Source organism: Megalops cyprinoides, chromosome 12 (assembly GCF_013368585.1).
Source record: "Megalops cyprinoides isolate fMegCyp1 chromosome 12, fMegCyp1.pri, whole genome shotgun sequence".
NCBI lineage: Eukaryota > Metazoa > Chordata > Actinopteri > Elopiformes > Megalopidae > Megalops > Megalops cyprinoides.
This window is the reverse complement of record NC_050594.1, coordinates 16350437-16357320: the sequence shown is the minus strand read 5'-3', so window position 1 is coordinate 16357320 and position 6884 is coordinate 16350437. Positions and strand designations below refer to the sequence as shown.

General features: G+C 43.5%; 1 protein-coding gene across 1 annotated transcript in view; it reads left to right on the top strand.

Annotated features, from left to right (window-relative positions):
* Nucleotides 1–2585: 2585 nt before the first annotated feature.
* The window catches only part of LOC118787011 (hippocalcin-like protein 1), a 36624-nt gene continuing 32325 nt past the window's right edge, over nucleotides 2586–6884 (top strand). Inside the window, exon 1 of the mRNA XM_036542393.1 lies at nucleotides 2586–3066. The gene's annotated coding sequence lies outside the window, so the exon portion shown is untranslated. The remainder of the gene's footprint in view (nucleotides 3067–6884) is intronic.

The window sequence follows — 6884 nt, the reverse complement described above, 5'->3', positions numbered from 1 at the left end:
AGCCTATAGTCTTCCTCTGTTAAAAAACACCACACTTTACCTCATGTTTGGCTTAACTGTGCCACCATTCCCTGAGCTCCCTCTCCCTTCCAAACCCCCATGGGGGCTACACTCAAGAAAGGAAACAAAATACCCTCGGCCTACAGATGCCAAGCTCGATATCTACCAAGTGTAAAAATCACAGTGTTAAAAATGATCAGCCTTTCCTTTCCTTTCCTGTTTTGAATGGGTTGCTTTGTACATGAAGACTAAACAGGAACAGAAGGGTCTGATAAGAGCTGCTCATGCATGTAAATATTTCGCTAACTGTGCAGTGAGTTAGTGCTGTGTGCATGACAGCTGATCTCAGCTGCACGCTCAGTGCTGGAAGTGGACACAGGAAAATGGGCTGTTCTTCACATGTAACAACCCTGCTGCCCTAACATTCACTTTGCAGCATTACACATGCAGCTCAAACAACTGCAGCGTTAATATTTCATGCATTACTTTATCAATTTAGCAATAAGTCAGTGGTCTCAAATGCAATCAATGACAGCAAAGCTTCTGGTTTTGTTAAAATGTAGACTTAAACATGATAGAACTAGTCCTGACTGGCTCACTTGGAAAGGTGTTTGCTCTGAACACAAGCTGAGTCCTCTAACACTATTGGTTGTGTCATATACTGACAATCACCGGGATTCCACAGTGCTGGAACAAATTGGCTTCGTCCTTCTGGGGATAGGGCTGGGTGGGTTGGCCGGGGTTGCCTCATCTCACCAGTCACAGACACCCTCCGATTTGTCAGGCACATGTGAGTTGCTCAGATGACATCAGTGGAGTAGCGCCTGTGCTCTTGTAGTGTCAAAAATAGCCGTTGGCTGCGTGCAAGTGCATTGGAGGATTACATTCATCTTGCTTCAGCACGTCTGTGTGGGTGTGGAGGCTGTCACAATAGGACAAGCCTAATGTACGACTGGCAATTCCAAGACAGGATTGCATAATCTTTACACATCTTGTAAAGATAAAAATGTCTTGCACTGAGCTGAAACAATGGCGTTTCAGCCCTCCTGTGAGCCTCACATCATCAAGCCTCTTACAGTATCACTTCCAAAAGTGGTCCATATGCTGCAGATGGGCACAGATTGCACACATGATCAGGACGAAGACGGGTGAGACTAATCGGGTCTGATAAGGAGTATTAATGGAATCAGAAGTGTTGTCTGGAGATAAAGATTTGGCCGGGCCCCTCATATCTGCCAAAATAACATAACAGAGCCTTACAGAAATATCTTATCCAGACACCCTCAACTTTAAGGCATGAGGGCAGAATGTGGCAAAGAGCTGATCCAAAAAACTATTCTAACATTTTTATCTTCCTTGTGTAAAAATCCCAGATGGATAGGTTGAATAGGTTCCATCCAAAAAATATGAATACGGAAGGTGGAACTGCTGCAAGCGTTGCTGGGAGACACAATTGTAAAGTAAAGGGAAAATCATATTTTTTGTCTTTCTGTGTTTTTGGAAATGGATGCATGCAATAAAGTTGTTTTGACTTGTGTTGATTGCACCAGATTGAATCAGTTTAATTTTTTCTTTCTTTCAAGCTCCATTAGTGTTAAGCAAAATGCAGCCCTGTCTTTCCTCTTTTTTTAATCTGTGTAGGCCTACCAGCACTGGTGCATGAAAATGACCACCTTTTTAATTATCCTGAACAGTGCTGTGCTTGCTGGATATAAAACCATTACCCACTTGTTGCATTAAGTGTAAAGGTTAGTAAAATGGATGCAAAACTTAAAGCACTGCAAAAATGTCAGCAAAATACAAAATCCAAGCATAGCACGTTGTTGTTGCACCCAAATCACTTGATTGTACTGTATGCAATTTATATATGCATATGCAAGCAATTGTAGTACTACAGTATCTTCATATCGTGTGTAACACATTAACCGAAGAAGTGCAAGGGAATGCAGATACCCCCCTCAGTCTAACTGCAGTCAGTAAGTAAAACTAGAAGAAATATACGAATTAATAAAAAATTCATTTCCCAACCAGTTAAAATTAATGATTGCCAGCAAATACGTGCTGCAACTGGCCCATCACATTATGAGAAACCCTTATATAACCCATGTTGAACCCATCAGTGATGTTGTTCAAGGCAAAGCCATACTATTAAGTATTTGTTTGTTGTAATTTGGATCTTCTGTATTTATGATAGGTCTCCGCTCGATTTCGTGTTGCTGAAGACAACTCCGTGTGTACGCGCGCGTGTATGTGCCTATCTGCCTGTGTGCGTTTGTTTGTTGAAGGGATCTATTTTCACTGCCGAGGGACCTCAAGGAAATGCCAGGTTATACTATACCTACAAACCGCACATATGCTTTAGCCTCAAGATAACTAAGTTGACAATATGTATAAAATCATACACCGGATGCTAAAATGTACACATTATCACGCTGCATGTGTGAAATAATTATTTTCTATAGATGTATCCCCCTATAAAAGGAATGGAAGCGTCCATTAACAAGTTATATGGAATTGTTCTGCTGCGGGTGGCTGAAGTCTGTATGGAGATGGAAGTGTGGAGCAGTTGGAGAAGGGATTGCCTCTTAAATAAATGAAAGCGTACGAGTAAATAGATCGTGTAAAAATAATAATAAAAAACAGATTTGTTTTCAAACTTTGTTTATTTTTTGTCTCGCATCTATTTTTTACGTTTGTGTAGTCATTTTACTGCACTCCTCTATGTTTAAAAACAAACTGCTTGTTTTAGCTAATGTAGCTTGCTACAAGAACTGCGAAAGGACATTTCCTACTGCTACCAACGACAGCTAGATAACTGTTGCACTTCCACGTTCAGCCAGCCGTATTGACCACAAACTCATCAGTTTACTTGTCGAATTCTGCTACTCTTTGTTCCGTTTTTGGTCAAGATGCGAGACATTAAGGTACTTGTTCAGCAATAAGAAAAGAAGACGAAAAGTAATCCGCACTAGGAACTGGAATTCGGACGCTCCGCTGCGTTGGACGTGCTACACTTACATGAAGAGAAACGTCGGCAGACTGTAGAAGTGTCGCGAAGAGCGTTGTGTGAGTTTAGTTGTATGTCTTTTCTCGTTTCTGCGATAATCTAAATGCTCATTCTATTGATGCGTGTGTTTGCATCCCATGCTGTGTGCAGTTAGACTAGTGTACTTCTGTCCCATCATGGATATTCGTGGGGAAAATCGGTACGCTCGTGTTGCACGAATACGTCTTGTGTATTGTCTTGGTTCTATACGCAATAAGATGTATGCATCTTGATCTACAGTATTGCCACCTACAGCGGTGTCGCGGTGTTTGTCGATCTGCGAATGTCTACTGAATGACGGAGGTACGAGAACGGGCAGGTCGCAAGACATTGAGGAAAAAGCTGTTGGTTTATGTCCCACCGTTTTCCTGCTTTCGTAAGGGATGTGGGTTTGTAGCGACTGGTCCGAGTTTCGCAAGCAGTAAATTCGCTAGAGTTAGATAGTAAGTGGTCAGTTAACGTTGCCTAGTTCTGTGTAAGCACTTTCGGTCTTGTATTTTCTGCTGTTTAAGCAAGCCTCGCGGCTCACGGGATTATTGTTTTTAAGTTTTGTAGGTTTTACGATAGACAAGTTGACATTTAAGATAGACAATGTTGGGAGACAAGTGTATTTCTTACTGAAGTGTTAGCCTGTGTAAATCAGGTTTTGCGACGAATAATCGGACAATCCAGACCAAGCATCTGGTACGTGACACAATAGGAGAGGGAGACCAGCAAGTCTCTGCATAAACTGCATAAACTCAAATTTTTTGATCGGTAGATTTTATACACAGTTAGTAACGGTTTCTGATCCTGATATTTGAGTTGTTTTCAGTCTTTTTAGGAGATCAGTGCTGTAAAGCCTTAAGTTTTTGCAGTGTCCGAATTAACATTTTTTAAAGACATTTAGGGCCTATAATATGAATGTTAATGACTCATATTAATATCGTCCTGGATGTGGCCATTTTAATGCATTGTGAAGCATATGTTACATCGGTTATTGATGGGTAAACTGTAATTATTAGCGGTAAGCAATATGAATTTAGTTTTTTTCCTTCTGTTTTTATTTGCTTGTTGGTTAAAATACCTGCCTGAAGACAGAAAAGTAACTGCATGGCTGCAAGATGCTGCATGCTGCAAATTTTACTGAACTACGTCTTGATAGGTGACCATAAGGTCTGGACTTCTAGCTAGAAGACTTCTAGCTTCTCCCACAAATTTAAGTATCACGCAGGTGTAGCAGCTGGCCCTCTGCTCACAGCTCTTGGAAATCAGAATGGTTTCTGGTACTTAAAGTTGTATAGATATGATGCCCTCCTGAAACACCATGATGAACCGAATAATGTTGATCATCTCCAAACAAGGGCACATGTCAAGGTCTGGGTAGATTAGATGCTAAACGAACAATCAGTTCTCGTACTCAGCGTGTTGGATGGAGGAGAAATGGGCAGGAGCAAAGACCAGAGCGACTTTGACAGGGGCCAAATTGTTATGGCCAGACAACTGGGTCAGAGCATCTCTGAAACGGCAAGGCTTGTGGGGTGCTCCTGGTCAGCATTGGTGAGTACCTACAAACAGTGGTCCGAGGAGGGACAAACCACAAATCGGCGACAGGGTGTTGGGCACCCAATGCTCATCGATGCGCAAGGGCAACGAAGGCTATCCCGATCTGATCCGACAGATGGTCTACTGTGGCACAAGTCACAGAAAATTTTCATGATGGTTATGGGAGGAATGTGTCACGACACACAGTGCATCGCGCCCTGCTGCGTATGGGGCTGCGTAGCTGCGGACCGGTCAGAGTGCCCATGATGACCCCTGTTCACCGTCAAAAGCTCCTACAATGGGCATGCGAAGAAGGCCGTGTGGTCCGATGAGTCCCGTTTTCTTTTAGATTACGTGGATGGCCGTGTATGCGGATGGCCGTGTGCATGTGCACCGTTCGCCTGGGGTACTGATGGCACCAGGAGGAACAATGGGAAGATGACAAGCCGGTGGAGGGAGTGTGATGCTCTGCGCAATGTTCTGCTGGGAAACCCTGGGTCCGGCCATTCATGTGGACGTCAATTTGACATGTGCCACCTACCTAAACATCGTTGCAGACCAGGTACACCCCTTCATGGCAGTGGTATTCCCTGATGGCAGTGGCCTCTTTCAGCAGGATAATGCGCCCTGCCACACTGCACACATTGTTTGGGAATGGTTTGAGGAACATGATGATGTGTTCAAGGTGTTGCCCTGGCCTTCATATTCTCCAGATCTGAACAGTGAGCATTCATCTCAGTAACAGTGGATTTTAAAGAAAATAGTATGGATGACCCTTCTGTCCAATGCTTGCAATTGATTACCTCAAGTCAATACTAATATCATCACACTCCGTGTCTAGGCTAGCTCTTTGGTGAACGCAAATTGCACTGTTTATCCAGCAGTTTACACAGTAATAGTCTGTATAGTCTTCGCCCTCGAATTGCATCAGACACAAGCCTGGGACTCCAGGAGATGATGTTTTTTGTGTCTAGTTTGTTTGTCTTAGTGGTGTGAGCTTTCTGTCTTGTAGCTTCAGCTGTGACATTTGCTGACAGTGGGGGATTGAGTCATTCAAGCAGTGCCGTAAATTATTTTTCTAGTGCACTGCAGATTGGGCCAAATCAAATCAACTTTGACCCGCTTGCAAATAGCAGATGATAAATCCAGCACTCGCTCACTGTTTCACGGACACACATTGCGTCAAACAAACAGCAGCCTCTGCCACTAGCTCTCAGACCCCTGACGCACTGGTTGAAGATATGGGACTTGGCCAGATTTATCACTTTTTTTTTTAAGGCTGGGTCTCCTCTGATATGCAATACTGAAACAGAACACTTTAATCATGCATTTGTGTTCTGCGTGCAGCTGGACAAAGTGGTAGTTTTGAAGAGACATTGTTCACAGCTCCATGCTGTTTATATACTGAGCGCACTGTGAATGGGTTTGGTTTTGTCAGCGTTATAAATGTTCAATGAATATGAGTGAGGCTCATTGTCTGTTTAGTGCTTTGTATTTTGGAATATTTCATATTTCATCTGGGGCTGTGTGTGTGTTTGGGTAGGGTGAAGTAAAAAGTACGGTATCATACCTAATGCTCAAACACCTTGTTAATTCCGTGGGACTGAACTGTTTAGCTGTTTTTAATGAAGTGGCATTCGAGTGACATTTCATTCCGCCATGGCAACAGACGAGGAAGTGACTCATGATGTTTTAAGGGAGACACAGTTGGAGAAGCCACAAAGTGGTTGTGGCAAACATGAAAGGGTGTGGTCCATGAAGAAAAGCACTGCTTGAACTGGGAATGCACTGGTGAGTGTCTGGCCTTCCAAAAAAGTCCTCCAGGACAGGATAATTGATTTTTATACTATACAGTCCTGTGGGTGATTGGCTTTTTGGTGCCATGGTTATGTCAGCTGGTCGTTTCTGCTCTGGGGAACCAGTCTCTGTTGGAGGGAGTGGTACCTGAAAGATAGTAGGCTCAGACTGCAAGCCGCTTATCCACATTGTGTAATACAGAAATGACGATGAGATGGTAGTGAAATTTCCGCAGTACAACTCTATCAGTCCCACAGTCTATTTTTGTGGGCAGAAGGCTAACTGTGAGGAAGCTGTGCCACTTCCTGTGTGTGTGTGTGTGTGTTTTTGTTTGTGTGTGCAGATAGGCACACTGTGACATCATTCCCCAGACCCCAAAGGGGGTCTGCACCCCTCCTGTTCCCTCCATTGGAAGCCCTTTCATGCAACCCAAGGACCCCGAGGAATGACGTTGCTGTCCCAGCTCATTGAGTCAGAGGTCACATCTGCTCTACAGTGTGGTAATTACATCCAATTC